Here is a 16,818-nt window from a genome sequence, read left to right as displayed (position 1 = left end):
TTGCTGACGTATGCGGCCGTGCGGCACGTTGGAGCATTATTGCTTTGAATGCTACGAGCCTACGGCGTCGTTTTATCGCGGATGACAGCTCTGCTTGTAACATGGGGCTTTGAAGGATGGATAAATGCCGGAATGGGTGATTGGTACCGACGGTTACCTTCGGTTGGCGGGGCTTTTGGTCCATTCACCTCACAACTATACATTAAGCGACTTGTCGTTTTATTATTTTCTAAACCCGTTTCTTCTGATTTTTCTTCCTTTTTTTTTTTTTTTTTTTGTTTGCTTTTGTTCTTGTTGAGTGTGTGGTTCGCACTTTACGTGGAGTAATGAGTTTCTTAACTTCAACAATCGACTGACACTTTTTGAATAGGTAACGATGTTTGAACTCATACATTATTAGATCGAGATATTAGTACAGAATTTTTCCAATAAATCTCACATAGTTTAAAAGTATGGAACTTTAACGAAAAGTTCTTGGTACTGTTCAATTTAACTAAAAATTATATTTTTACACTAAAAAGTCAATCCTGGTACTATTTACTTTACCTTTTAGTTTGTCATTTTCGTTAAAACTCAATTTTCAAGCTCTTTTCATAAGTTTACCTTTAAAAGTATTGGGTGTTTTTATTGTTGTTTTGGCTACATTAGAAATATTATGGTAGCTATGTTTTTAACCGTATGTTATTAGATCGAGATTTAATATAACATTTTTTCTGTAAATCCTGAATGGTAAACAACCAAATAGCCCATAAATAGTGGATGGGATGTGATTCATGAGTTGGGGTTAGATTACCAAAAATGAGGAAGTTGGCCACCTTGCAACCATGATAATTAAGAAACATTAACCAATGATTAAGGTAAAGAAGCTGAAAGATGATTAGCACTACTCACCACCCTTGACAATGACCGCCACCAGCTCCTCGTGGAATATTATCCTTTAATAAGAATCTAACTTTGAATTAATTACGTATACTTTGAGCTATTCTCACCATAATTTTATACCACATTTATTTACCATTTTAGGGTGGCACGTGAGTTGGACAAGCCACATCATTTAATTTTGATTTGAATTTTTCTTGTTAATTAAAACACTTAAATAAGGAAAGTTGCGAACTTAAAGTCTCTCTCTTGGGTTAATAACTTAATTGGGTATGAACCCTAATCTGATACACATTTGATTTTAACTCCTAATTCTCATAAAAGCTAATAGGCATTATTTAATGAAATAATCAAATGAAATCCTTCTTTTAAACCACACAAAAAATTTTGAAAAAAGAAAAAAATCACGAGATGAAAAGCCAAGGAGTACTAGTGAAGATTGGAGACGAAAATACTTGAAGGGAAAAGAGGATTGGGGCTACGAGGCATGAGTCTGGAAATAGAAATCAATGGCGATTGTGGTATATGAGCGAGTTCTATAAAGCTTGATCATAATCATGGAAATAAACAGAAATCAATTAAAATTTGATGTGAAAGAGAAATGGAAAGGAAGAAGCTGATTGAAAGGGGAAGGAAGAAGGAAACTGCTCTATACTACAATCATTATTTAATTAACCAGCTTTTTATTAGTTATTGATTTATTGAATAGTTTTTAATTGAAATTAAATGCTAATTAATTTAAATGATGTGATTATCCACATCAAATGTCACTTAATTAATTTAACCCATGATTAAGGTAAAGAAACTAAAAGATGATTAGCACCACTCTCCACTCACCACCATTGACAACGACGGCCACAAGCTCTTCGAGGAATATTATCCTTTAATATGAATCTAACTTTGAATTAATTAGGAAGAATTTTTGTTTAGGGAGGAAATTAAGGATGAATTGGTTGCACCGAGTGGTCCCACTTCCACGTGAACACCTGCCCATCAAATTTGAGAATAGTTTATGTGGCCCGCTCTCCACTACCTAATGATGGGATTGCCGGCAAATTTTGGTTCACAAATTAGGCACCTGCTACTTGCCTCTCCATTAGGGTTTATGGTATAGGGTTTAAGCCGGAGTCTAATCAAATTGTTTGGGCCGAATAGGGCTTTGCGATGCTTTGTATGGGCTATAAGGTTGCGGATTAGATAGAATATGGGCCTTTTACCAACTGCATACTCCAGCCCAATTATTTTTACAGGCAAAAAAAGGGCCATGATGCAATTATGCTCTTTTTATTAAATGTAAGCAATATTCTAATTTAATATGAAGTACTAAGAAATGTGGATTACTGCCGGTCAGTTTTGGTGGAAAGAAGAAGGATTCCAATTTGGGACGTTACAGTGACGTTCTAGACTAATAATACAAAGGTAATACTTGCATACATCTCACGGGTTGGACAATGCTTGCGAAAGTCTTTTTTTTTCAAATTGCATAATTTAAACATCATGATAATTTTGTCCCCATTAGAGTTAAATTTGTCCCGTACAAGAAGAAAAACACCCTAATACAAAATAGAAACGAGAGATAAGACTTATTAGTAGAATTGGCGTGAGTCATGACGCCAATTCTATGACGTCAATAAGCTTATACAGTGTATAGAAAACCTGTGCGGAAAGGAAAACGAGATTTATAGTGAGTTTTTTTTTTTTTTTTTTTTTTTTGGTAAAAGTTTGACTGTAGTAAAGCTACAGACAAACTCCCTCAACTTTTATTAAAACAAGCCCAAAATTACAAGCAAACCAAAGGCCCTACTTACAACTATACACAACCAGAAAAGGGCCAAAACCAAAAGAAAAATAGAAAGAGGGCCCAACAACAGTGCAGCCCAAAAAACACATAACTGCCGAGAAACTTCTCCTGAAATCCCCTCCACCAACAAAGATCCAGACTAGCCAACTGAAGCGTCATCCACCATCGAGTATTGTCGATGTAGACACCACCATCAACCTCGAACAACAACCATATCACAACCATTAACAAGAGATAGTTGGCACCAAAAAGGGATTAGCCAACTACCTAGAAGGAGTTCGGGAAAACCCACGAGCAACATTGTCGAAACAACATATAGCAAGGAGAACGTGGTGGTGTTGGAAACACCCAAGCCAAGAAAAAAATCCCAACTCTACACACAAACTCGAGAGGAAAAGTGACTGAAGATCGAACAAAGGGAGAGATGGGGAGGGATATCGACAAGAATAGCAGAACAGGACAAGCTGGAGAGAAAATTGGGGAGAAACATCAGGATAAGCGAAAAGAAAATAAGAAGAAGAAAAGAGGAAATAAGACACAACAGAGAAGGGGAAAAGAGGAGAAAATAAAAGAAAGAGAAAATGGGCAACCAACTCCAGCCAAAGCTAGAGTCGGCGCCAAAAAAGATGGACAAGATGGAAACCCTCACAAAAAGGGGGGAATGACTCTCACAGACAGTGGCGAAGCTATGTGAGGGTGAGGAGTGGTGGCCTCCCCTCCCCTCGTCGGAAAACACGCCTAGGAGAGCTGGTTCAGCCCCTCTGCTCTTGTTGGAAATGAGAATTCCCGCTTCGGTGGGACGGATCTATTAAGGGACCTGGGTGGTCCCGGGACCAACCAAAAGTTTAGATCAATGGTTATGAAACCTCCTTGGACCACCCAAGTCTAGGTATGTGATGGAGGGAAAAAGCAGTGACGGCTGCTCTGCTATGGCTATCTGCAGACCATAAGAAGAAGGAGACTAACCATTTAAGCAAAACGGTGTGCTTTTGGTATAGGTTTGAAAACACTCTCCCAAGCTACATGGGAGGCTGAAAGCCTCAACATTTGTTGTTAAAAAATTTCAAAAAAGCCACGTGTTGTGCTTTATATGGTCCACTTCCTAATTAACTATTCAATTTATCAAATTCTAATTTGTTTGTTTTCTACACCACCTAATAATCCCCTCATTTCCAAAATTTGAGTAAGTGTTACGGTGGAAAGTATTTCCCGCCATAAATATCATTAAGAGTTCATTCTGCAATAAAATAGAGATTCAATGGTTAAATGATAATTTTGTTGTTCACATTGAGAAATATGTATTTTCTTGTATTGACAATAAAATTATCATGACACGTTTCAAAGTATAATCTCGTCGTGGAGAAATTTAGTCCTTGTAGCTTGTAATGTTGTTTGTACAAAGATTATGAATGAAAAACTGTAATTCATTGTTTAATTATTCAATGTTGCTTTCGTTTAATTTTTCTAGTGCTTTATATTGGGACCATCTAATGTTAAAATCTTGAATTCGCCACTTGTTGCAGAGCGGCGAACTTGGGAAGAAGAAGAAGGATTATGAGTTTGATATTCCCTATACAAAACGGCGTCGTTTGGCAAAAAAAAAAAAAGCGATTTCATTATGCTGACCATTTGTTTACTTTTTTTCTCTCTTACAACGCTGTACTGACCCACACCCACCACTTATCTTCTAGTCTTTACCTTTCTGCCCCACTTGTTTGTTTACCCATTTCCCCCCTTTTTTTTCTCTTTTGACCCCACTTTACCCATTTCTTTCCTTTTTTATTTATTTATTCTTGTATGTATTTTTGTTTTCTCTTTAAACACCCCCACCATATTTATCTTAAACTCTTACATTATCTATAAATATTGTATTACATTTTAAAAATAATGTAAATATTGTTTAATGCTTATTTTACAATAATTTAAATTCATTTAGGCTCCTGCCTAAATCTCGCCTAGGTGCGTAGTTGATTGGCCCCACTTCGTTGCCTGACTATAGCTTAACATTTTTTCGAATCCAGTTTAAGCTTTTTATATTGGCTTTGATATAACTGCTTATAATCGCTTTGGTGAAGATATTATTTTCTGCTATGAATATTGACTCAAAACTTTACATTTTCCAATGTAAAAATAACCGCTTCGATTGAACCTTGCACTCTTTTACATTTTACCCCTCCCCTCACACTGCTCACCGAGAAGGAGAGAAGCTCTCACACGGAAGGAGAGTTTTTACCAAACATCCGGATTTCTAGTGAGTGTTTTGGAAAGAAATAATAGAAAAAGAAGAGGGAGGGGTTCCAAGTTCCAACGTCTCAGATCCAACCGGGAAGTCAAGGTGGCACTTCCCTTTGTTAACGTTGACGACGACATCTCGATCTTCTAAAACAAAAACAAAACACTCAGAATACTTGAGCTGCTTCCTAAAGTGGTCCTAACAGTGTTACTGTAAGACCATTGGACCAAAACACCTCCCTTCAATGTCCAATCAGTCTCTTCCTACACCCGTTTATCTTAGTTAATTGCATTTCCATCCTAATTCCATCCTTTTATCTTAGTTAATTGCATTTCCATCCTAATTCCATAATTAGCACACACTCTAAAATATCCAAAAAATAATTTCACTACAACACGTGCGATTGATGCTAGCACAACAATAAGCACTAATAAGTGCAAGACTCAATGTGCCAATTTTATGCACTTACATACGATTGATTCAACTGCATCTCATCCAAGCAGCATTCATGTAATAAATTACCTAGTACATCTTGATTATGACTTACTTTTTTTTATTCATGCCAAATTACTTACTACGTGCAAATTTCAAATTATACCATCATTTTATTCATATGAAACCGGGTTAATACAATTCATCCGAAATGCCTTGGCATAATAAATTACTTACAACGTTACGGATGCAACTTACTTTTTATCCATGCCGTCATGTTTTTCACACCAAAAAATTGCAATCAATCAATGGAAATCATCATCTTATTGAAAAAGGAGTCCAAGCTTAAAGCAATGATGTGCAATATTTACGTAAACAATATATTATTCCCCATGAGAGACGCCAAAAGAATCCAAATTTTGACATCTTATTTTAAATTTAAGAGAGGAAACGCATTGGGACAGATTGCGTTTATTTCATGTCAACTCAACCAACGTCTCGATTGCTCTTTCCTTTTGCGTCAAGACCTAAATTATTAGTCTGCCTTATCCCTTAGAAACTAGCTTCAACAAACTGGGAAAAATACAAACCCCACGAGTAGGTGGTTTCATACAAAAATCTTGTACATGTCTTGTACCGTTTGGAATATCATCTCGGAAGCATGCTACCGAGAGTACAAACAAACATGGGTGCATCTTAAAGCACTTAGCATTATGATTTAGTGATATTACCTTTTACTTGTAAGAGACAGATCTTAGATTCGATTCTCGCCAAATACGAATTTGAACTACATTATTGATAGCTCATTATGAGGTTACGAATTTGAACTACATTATCTGTTAAAAAAAATTAAAAAATTAAAAAAAAAAAAAACTTAGCTTCACCTAGATGAATAATTTAACCTTCTAATTGTAAACAAAATGCGAGTGGCCCTTACATAATTGCTTACATGTATCATCAATTAGTTATAAAAAATGGAGCAGTTTTATGAGGGTATGAAAAATTGTCTCTTAGCATAAAGTTATGAAACATTGAAAAAAGACTTATAAGAAGTTGCAATACTTCATGTATCATCAATTAGTTATAAAGAACAACCATCACGGGATGTCCAGTAGTTGATGATGAATTCCAAATTCGAATTTCACACAGTAGCCTGATCAATCGACACTCATAATCAATATGGTGCCAGTAGAGCTGAAATGCCTCTGTAAGTCTTTACGACCCCTAAAAATGGATCGCCATAACAAAATCAACCGTTAGTTTTCTTAAAAAAAAAAATATTAGTTACAGAGAAACCTCACCTCAATTTCAGGATTAAGATGTTCGTTAGTTGAACCGTTATTATATTTTGCTTTGGGATGCGTCCACAAATCATAGTCATTTGTGAAGGTTTCCAATTCAAGTTTGTGTAGTATTATATTAATTTTTCAGAATAAAAAAATTGTTTCCAATATCTATAAAAATAAAAGTCAGCTGATATATGCATATGGGTGCGATGCGCCACATTATCCCTCCTAAATTGTTTAATTGTTTAATTGGAAAAAAGTCAGCTGAAATTAGAATCCATTCCAGAAGGCTGCTCCCTCACAATTCAGCACTCATACTTCTTCTAGATAGTAGGTAAGGAGCTATTTCCATTTCATTTTACACGAAAGCGAGTCATTACTTACACGAATAAACGTCATAATTTAAATTATTTATTTTTTAGAAAAATTTTAAAGTATATTTCTATGTGCCAAATAGATTTACAACTGCAATAACAAATAATATCGTAACATTACTCTTCAAATTGTTTGATTCATATTGATTATTATCTATCTATGAATCGATTGATATTTTGTAGACAAAATATTAAGTTATGTCACGTCGTATAAGTAGTTAAACAATCTCCTTCATCAAAACACCATGGTATGGCTCTAAACCCTAATGGGTTATGTCATCAAGGAGAGATATCACTCAAGATGGGTCCCTCTTATTTCTTTACTGAAGGCGGCTACAGAAAGCCTATAAAGCTATATAACTCCAGCAAAATTGTAGGGGGAATATGAAGGTAGGAAGAAGTTCCTACTAGAATTGTGATATTCAAAATTTCACGGTACCTTATTTTACTTTTTATATATCTTTCTAATTTTCAGTCAGATCGGAAGAATTGAAGAAAATCAACTGATAGAAATTAACAAGAGGTGTGTAAGAAATAAAATAAGATGTGTAGATATCATACCTCTTTCTACTTTATCTTGCTGAACAGGGACGGAGGCAGTGGCAGTTTGAGTTCCATTGCTTCAGTTTATGGTTTCTATGTTGGTTGTTTGTTTATGTTGCTTACAAACTTAAGTTTGTGAGAGTTTTTTTTGTTGTATTTTGTGTTTTGTCTATTTAAATTTTTTTGTTTTGTTGGACTTAGTCCCTTTATCACAAATTGTAATTTCCACGAATCTTTAACGAATTTTACTTTCTGACAAAAAAAAAAAAAAAAAAGGACTTTTAATGTTAAGGCCTCTTTGTTAACTAAATTTAGCCCCGGATTGATAAATAAAGTCACCCAAATAATTAGTAGGGTATGATTTAAAACTTGACCCGAATTAATATGTCTACCCTCAATTATATTATATGTGCCTAAGAAAAAGGAAAAAATGTACAACTCGTGGTTCGTCATCCACATCATGAGTCATGAGGGTGGGATTAAGATACAAATTTCATTTTCATTACTCATAGTCTACCCTGTCTTTGTAGACAAGTTATGTTGTTAATCATTATCGCTATTATTGTTTTTTTGTAGAAAATATTCTTAAACTTCTTCTTGAGAATATTAAAAGGAGAAATTGAACACATGATCACTGATGCATATATAAATGCTCTTTAAACGTCTGAGTTGTAAATTTTTTACGGTACTCAATCTTAAAGCCAGGGGTACAAAATTTTGATTTCCTTTCTTTTGATTATTTTACGATTGTAAAGCAAATGAGGTGATCCACTAGATCATGCTACATTTGTGATGTTTTGACAATAAATTATGAATGGAGCAAAAATCTATCGTTGTAGAAGATAAAAAAGCATATCAATTAAGGCCATCAATTACAATGATTAACTGAAACTTTCCATCAATTATGTGATTAAGAATTAACCATTGATTAGAATTTAACAAATGACAATACCGAATATTTTGAAGGAATTTAACATTTTAATAGAACAAATCACGCTTTTTTGCACGCGGAGAGTAACATGTAACTTAAAATCTCTGCTTTTGGCAATTACAAAACGTCGTCACTTTACAGAAGGGAGTCCTCATGTCTGCCTTTTGGTAAACTGAACAATCACGTTTCTCAATTACACCTGCCAATAATACATGGTTTTGCCAGATCACCGCCAATCACAGCAAGCGTTCTGGCGCGTGTAAAACTGATGAGTGTGGTTCTTTGATGTCGGCGCATTGATGATCTGTTTAAGTAACAAAAAAAATGAGGAATGATTACGTCACCCGTGGGTGGTACGTTACCAGATTTGCGGCTAAGACCTTGGTTGGATTGCGCGGAAGTTGTGAAGTGGGAGTGGGGAAGCTCGTTTTATTTCTTAATCACTTTCCTAATTGGGATTAAGCCTACATAATTCAAGGCTCCGATACCCGTTTAAAACGCTTGTTTCCTTATGTGAATTGCGAGTAATTTAAGTTTGCAGTGTCTATAATGTCTTTTTATTTTTGAGGTAAAATTTGCCTTTTGGTTTTAATTACTTGCCTTTTGGTTTTGCTTTTCTGTCCACTATTTTGCAGATTTTATATTTGAATCAACACATAGCTAGTAGATGTTTTTTTTTAACAAACGATATTATCTACGTTAAAATGGTGAAGGGTAGAGAAGTGAGTTAAGTCTCACACAGAGCTAGTCATAATAATGTCGTTCAAATTCGCATTTGATAAGAATCGAACCTAAAACCTAAAACCTCTCACTTACAAGTAAAGAAGAATACCATTATATTGTAGAACTAAGTGGCCCTAATAATTCACATTTAATCCTATAATTTGAGAAAATGCCTAAAATTAGAACTGATTCCAGAAGGTTGATCCCTCACAATTCAACAGTCATACTTATTCAATATAATACTAGGCTTCTTATATACGTAAGGAGCTATATCTTTTTACACAACAGCGAGTCATTACCTACACACATAAACGTTAGAATTTAGATTGTTTTTATTTTATCATCATCTAAATATCATAATTAAAAGAATTTATTTAATTTAAAGTCTATTTATATGTATTGAATAAATTAACAATTACAATAATAAATAGTAGCTTTACAGTACGTCAAGTTGTGTGATTCATATTGATTTAATCCATCTATGAAAGGATCGATATTTATTAAATAAAATATTTAAGTGATATTACGTCGTATAAGTAGTTAAACAATGTCCCTCGTTAAAACACCATGTTATGACTCTAAGCCCTCGTGGGTTATGTCATCAAAGAAGAGATTTCACTTACGATGGGTCCCCTGTATTTCTTCACTGGAGGTAGCTAGTAAGCCTATAAAGCTAAAGAATTCGAGTAAAAATGGTAGGTGAATATGATGGTAGGAAGAAGCTTGTACCTCTTGTTGAACACTCTCGATCCAAAAACCTAGTTTTTGTTGTGGGTGTTATTTTAATTTTGGGGTGATGGCTTATTTTGGGAATGAGACGGCGGCGGCAATTTGGGTTCTGATGTTTAAGGTTTAGGTTTTTATTTGTGTTGTTTGTTTTTGATGTCTACAAGCCTAAACGACGACAAAAAATGAGATGAGCTTTTGGCAAGCAAAACAAAGCGTGCTTCATGCACTCAAGGCAAGCTTAGCGCACAACAAAAAAATGGCATGTAAAATGAGGCAGGCTGGCACACGAAAATTTAGATGGGTCAGTGCATGCAAATCGAGGCGAACTGACGCACGCCAAACAATGTTGGCCTAGGTGTACGGTTTAACCATTGTTACTCACACGAAACATTGGTGTCGGAGGTGGAGTATATATAAGCTGCTATCAATATAGGGCAGAATTTAGTTTTAATCTCACAAGTCAACCATTGATGCCCATATGAACCATTTTTGTCAGGTGTAAGACACTTATAACAAGGGTTTAGTTTTAATCCCGTGTGTCAAGAACTGAAACACGCCAAACTGAGGTTGTTATTTTTATGGCCCGATACTCTTCACCTGTTACTATTCACACGCCTCTAAACCCTAAACCTCATGGGCCTCCATTGCTTCTACTGCGCCTTGGGCCTTCCTGAAGGCATGAGTTTGGGCTGCGTCTCCTTGCGCCTAAACCATTAATTTAAAATATTTTGATTTTTTTATTTTTGTTGAATTTTTGTTTTTCCCATACCACAACAATAAACTATTATCTTCATGTTCTACAAAATGTATTTTGGTGAAATTTTTCTTATAATCCATGTCAAAAAAATTCAAAAACAAGAATATAAATTTAAAGGTATTTGAATCTAGATAAAGTAACGTGGAAGAAAAAGAAAATTAATGGAAACAGAATAAAGGAGAAAAAAATAAAAAAGGATACGATCGGTACTTTGATACCGATCCATATTTGGTGAAATCGTTATCAAGTTGGCGACTTCAAAGTAAATAAGTCGCTATCTTTATACCGATCCCCCCATTTTCAATTTTTAAAAAATTTTCAGGTTTGTTTTTGTTAATTTTTTTTTATCTTTCTTACCACAACAAACTATCATATTCATGTTTTTCAAAATATATATTTTCCGTGCAAAATCTATTATATTTCATATTTAAAAACTTGGAATCAATGATTTAAAACCTAAATTTAACGATATTTTTCATCTTTAAAAATCAATAAAAAATAGTTTCAGGACCTAATAAACGGTAGACCATATCCAAATTTCTTGCAATATTTTCCTCAACTGCGACGGAAAATATTTTTTAAAGCTAAAACTGTGAGTTATAACAAATGCCCCTAATCCCTAAAGCTAAAATTTTAATTTTTTCACCCGTTACTATTCCAACGCCCTTAATCCCTAAACCTTATGGGCCTCCACTGCTTTTGCTGCACCTTGGGCATTCCCGAGGGCATGAGCTTGGGTTACGTCTCCCTACACCTAAACCATTAATTTATTTATTTTATGTTTTGTTTTTTATTTTTGTTAAATTTTTGTTTTTCACATATCACAACACAAAACTATCATCTTCATGTTCTACAAAATATATTTTCAAAGAAAATTTTCTCATAATCCATATAAAAAATCGAAAATTTTCTTATACTCTACTTAAATTGAAATTTGTATATACTCACCACACAACTTTTAAAATATAAATTTAATTAACAGTAATAAATAAGAGGAAGAACATGACATCATAGTGTCACTTGGTGAGCGAAAATATACCATTAGTAAACTAGCTGTCAAGTGTCAACCCATCAGCAAAAAACTTAAAAGAAGTTGTGCTACTTCATGTATCATTAATTAGTTATAAAGGACAACCACCATAGGATGTCCAGTAGTTGATGACGAATTCCATACTCGAATTCCACACGACATGTCCTCGATCAATTTTTGGCACTCATGAATTACACGATGGTGGCCAGCAAGAACCTAAAATGCTTCTTTGAGTCTTTAGGATTCTTAAAAATGGACTGTCATAATAAAACTAACAGATAGTTTTGTTTAAAAAAAAAAAAATTAGTTATAGAGAAACCTCACCTCAATTTCAGGTTTAAGATGTTCGTTAGTTGAACCGTTATTATATTTTGCTTTGGGATGCGTCACGTATCATTATCATTTGTGAAGGTTTCCAATTCAAGTTTGTGTTGTATTATATTAATTTTTCAGAATAAAACAATAATTTAAGATGATATATGCACATGGGTGAGCTGGAGAGCGGTGCGATGCGCCACATTATATTAGGTCACATTTAACCCTATAAATTGTTTAATTGGAAAAACGTCAGCTGAAATTAGAATCAAGGCTGCTCCCTCACAATTCAGCGGTCATACTTCTTCTAGATAATAGGTAAGGAGCTATTTCTTTTTACACGACAGCGAATCATTACTTACACGAATAAACGTCATAATTTAAATTATTTATTTTTTAGAAAAAACTTAAAAAGTCCATTTATATATGCCAAATAAATTTACAATCATAATAACAAATAATATCGTTACATTATTTGTATTATCTATCTATGAATGGATTCATATTTTGTAAACAAAATATTAAGTTATGTCACGTTGTATAAGTAGTTAAACAATGTCCTTCATCAAAACACCATGGTATGGTTCTAAGATCATCTTTAACCGACCTGGCCAAGTGATCATAGAGCTAAAAATAGCTCATTTTGCTATGAAAAATGTCTTCAATCAAGGGCCAAGCCAAAGGGCTCGTGGGCCCCATCTGGCCAAAAATGGAAGAACCAGCCAAAAGGGTTGGCTGCTCATGCCCTATAGCCTAGCCCAAGCACATGCTACCTAATGTCATGCTGATGTCAAGTTACTGTTTGACATTTTTTTTTTTGACAAAATTAAAATAAAAATCTAATTTATTTTTTTATATATAAATACCTAAGCCAAATCTACCTTATTTCTCACATCATTTCCACAATTTCATATTACCTTACCTCATTTTATTTCAATTCTTCACCAATTTTCAGATCCTTTTCATTCTATAAAGATTAGAAATCCAAAGACTTATTAATTTAGCGACAAGTGGTGCTCAAAATATGTCTGAAAACCTTATTGTAATATAATAGTTCAATTCAATTAACCTATATTAATTCAATTAAAATAATAAATTATGTTTGGCATATGGTCATTTGACCTCTTCGATGGGAAATGGTATTAAATATAGCTTGACATTGTTCATTAAAATATAATTTCTTGTAAAACCCTCATAGGTTATGTCATCAAAGAGAGATATCACTCAAGATGGGTTCCTCTCATTTCTTTACTGAAGGCGCTACAGTAATCCTATAAAGCTATATAACTCAAGTAAAATTGTAGGGGAAATATGAAGGTAGGAAGAAGTTCCTACTATATCGTGCTGAGCACTTCCGGATCTAGTTTTTGATTCGGGGTTATTTTAATTTTGGGGGTGATGGCTTCCTTTGGGGATGAAGCGGGGGCGGCGGTGGCTGTTTGAGTTCTATTGCTTCAGCTTATGGTTTTTATGCTGTTGTTTGTTTATGTTGCTTACAGGCTTATGTTTGTGTTAATTTTTCGTTGTATTTTGTGCTTTGTTTGGACTTAATCCATTTATCACAAATTATAATTTCCGCACATCTTTAATGAAGTTTACTTCCTGACGAAAAAAAAGGAAAAAAAAAACTTTTAATGTTAATGCCTCTTTGTTAACTAAATTTAGCCCCGGATTGATAAATAAAGTCACCCAACACAATTAGTAGTGTATGATTTAAAATTGGATCTACCCTCAATTATGTTATATGTGCCTAAGAAAAAGGAAAAAATGTGCAACTTGGTTCGTCATCTACATCATGAGTCATGAGGGTGGGATTAAGATACAAATTTCATTTTCATTACTCATACTCCACCCTGTCTTTGTAAACAAGTTATGTTGTTAATCATTATCGCTATTATTGTTTTTTCGTAGAAAATATTCTTAAACTTCTTCTTGAGAATATGAAAAGGAGAAATTGAACACACAATCACTGATGCATATAAAAATGTTCTTTAAACGTCTGAGTTGTAAATTTTTTACGGTACTCAATCTTAAAGCCAAGGATACAAAAATTTGATTTCCTTTCTTTTGATTATTTTGCGATTGTAAAGCAAATGAGTTAGTTCACTAAATCATGTTAAATTATAAACGGAGAAAAAGTCTATCATTGTAGAAGATAAAAAAGCATATCAATTAAGGCCATCAATTACAATTAGTAGCTGAAACTTTCCATCAATTATGTGATTAAGAATTAACCATTGATTAGATTTTAATAAATGAGATTACCGAATATTTTGAAGGAATTTACAATGTTTATAGAACAAATAACGCTTTTTTGCACGCGGAGAGTAACGGGTAAACATAAAAACTCAGCCTCTGGCAATTACAAAACGTCGTCACTTCACAGCAGGGAGTCCTCATGTCTGCCTTTGGTAAAGTGAACCATCATGTTTCTCAATCACACCTGCCAATAATACATGGTTTTGCCAGATGACCGCCAATCGCAGCAAGCGTTCTGGCGCGTGTGAAACGGATGAGCGTGGTTCTTTGATTTTGGCCGATCTGTAATCTGTTTAAGTAACAAAAAAGTGAGGAATAATTACGTCACGCGTGGGTGGTGGGTGATGAGTTACCAAATTTGCGGCTAAGACCCCGTTTGGATTGTGTGGAAGTTGTGAAGTGGGAGTGGGGAAGCTTGTTTTATTTCTTAATCACGTTCCTAATTGGGATTAAGCCCGCATAATTCAAGGCTCCGCTACGCATTTAAAACGCTTGTTTCCTTATGTGAATTGCGAGTAATTTAAGTTTGCGGTGTCTATAATGTCTTTTTATTTTTGAGGTAAAATTTGCCTTTTGGTTTTGCTTTTCTGTCCACTATTTTGCAGATTTTATGTTTGAATCCACGCACAGCTAGTAGATTTTTTTTTTTTTTTTTTTAACAAATGATATTATCTACACTAAAATGGTGAACGATAGATAAGTGAGATAAGTCTCACACAGGGCTAGCCATAATAATGTCGTTTAAATTCGCATTTGGTGAGAATCGAACCTAAAACCTAAAATCTCTCACTTACAAGTAAAGAGAAATATCATTATATTGTAGAACCAAGTGGCCTTAATATGTCACATTTTATCCTATAATATGAGAAAATACCTGAAATTAGAACTGATTCCTGAAGGCTGATCTCTCACAATTTAGCAGTCATACTTATTCTATATAATTCTAGGCTTCTTATATACGTAAGGAGCTATATCTTTTTACACAACAGCGAGTCATTACCTACACACATAAACGTTAGAATTTAGATTGCTATTATTTTATCATCATCTAAATATCATAATTAAAAGAATTTATTTAATTTAAAGTCTATTTAAATATCATAATTAAAAGAATTTATTTAATTTAAAGTCTATTTATATGTGTTAAATATCATAATCAAGTTGTGTGATTCATATTGATTTAATCCATCTATGAAAGGATCGATATTTATTAAATAAAATATTTAAGTGATGTCACGTCGTATAAGTAGTTAAACAATGTCCCTCGTCAAACACCATGTTATGACTCTAAGCCCTTGTGGGTTATGTCATCAAAGAAGAGATTTCACTAACGATGGGTCCCCCGTATTTCTTCACTGGAGGCGGCTACAATAAGCCTATTAAGCTAAAGAATTCAAGTAAAAAATTGCGGGGTGAATATGATGGTAGGAAGAAGCTTGTACCTCTTGCTGAACACTCTCGGTCCAAAAACCTAGTTTTTGTTGTGGGTGTTATTTTAATTTTCTGGTGATGGCTTCTTTTGGGAATGAGACAGCGGCGGCAATTTGGGTTTTGATGTTTAAGGTTTTGGTTTTATTTGTGTTGTTTGTTTTTGTTGTCTACATGCCTAAACGAGGACAAAAAACAAGATGAGCTTTTGGCAAGAAAAACAAAGTGTGCTCCATACACTAAAGGCAAGCTTAGTGCACGACCAAAAAATGGCATGTAAAATGAGGCAGGCTGGCACACGAAAATTGAGATGGGTCAGTGCATGTAAAATTGAGGCAGACCGACGCATGCCAAACAATGCTGGCCCAGGCGTACGGTTCAACCATTGTTGCCCTCACGAAACATTGGTGTCAAAGGTAGAGCATATATAAGCTGCTATCAATATAGGGTAGAATTTAGTTTTAATCTCACAAGTCAACCATTGTTGCCTATATGAACCATTTATGTCAGGTTTAGTTTTAATCCCATGTGCCAACCATGTTTACTGTATGAACCATATGGGCCGGGGTAGGCATTTATATAGGGTAGGTTTAGTTTTAATCTCATGGATCGACCATTGTCACCCACAAAAGCATTGGTGCCAGGGGTAGGCATTTGTAGGCTGCATCAATAGGGGATCTCAGGGGGTCAACCATGGTTGTCGGACGAAGCTTTGTTGCCGAGGTGGGGCATTTATAAACCGTTATCAACCATATTCACACTAAAGTTGTAACTTTTAACATAGAAACCCCTTCTTAAAAAAAACATTTGTTCACAACGATGCTGTGAGGGAAAAATTTGAGTGTGTCAGGAACTGAAACTCGCCGAACTAAGGGTGTTATTTTCATGGCCCAATACTCTTCACCTGTTACTATTCACACGCCTCTAAACCCTAAATCTCATGGGCCTTCATTGCTTCTGCTGCACCTTGGGCCTTCCTGAAGGCATGAGTTTGGGCTACGTCTCCATGCGCCTAACCCATTAATTTAAATTATTTTGTTTTTCCCATACCGCAACACCAAATTATTATCTTCATATTCTACAAAATGTATTTTGGTG

This window comes from the organism of the source record quoted next, unplaced genomic scaffold (assembly GCF_019419815.1).
Source record: "Pyrus x bretschneideri cultivar Hongxiangsu unplaced genomic scaffold, Pyrus_bretschneideri_v1 Contig22, whole genome shotgun sequence".
Taxonomy (NCBI): Eukaryota; Viridiplantae; Streptophyta; class Magnoliopsida; order Rosales; family Rosaceae; genus Pyrus; species Pyrus x bretschneideri.
The sequence above is the reverse complement of the archived record's forward strand: the minus strand, read 5'-3'. Positions refer to the sequence as shown.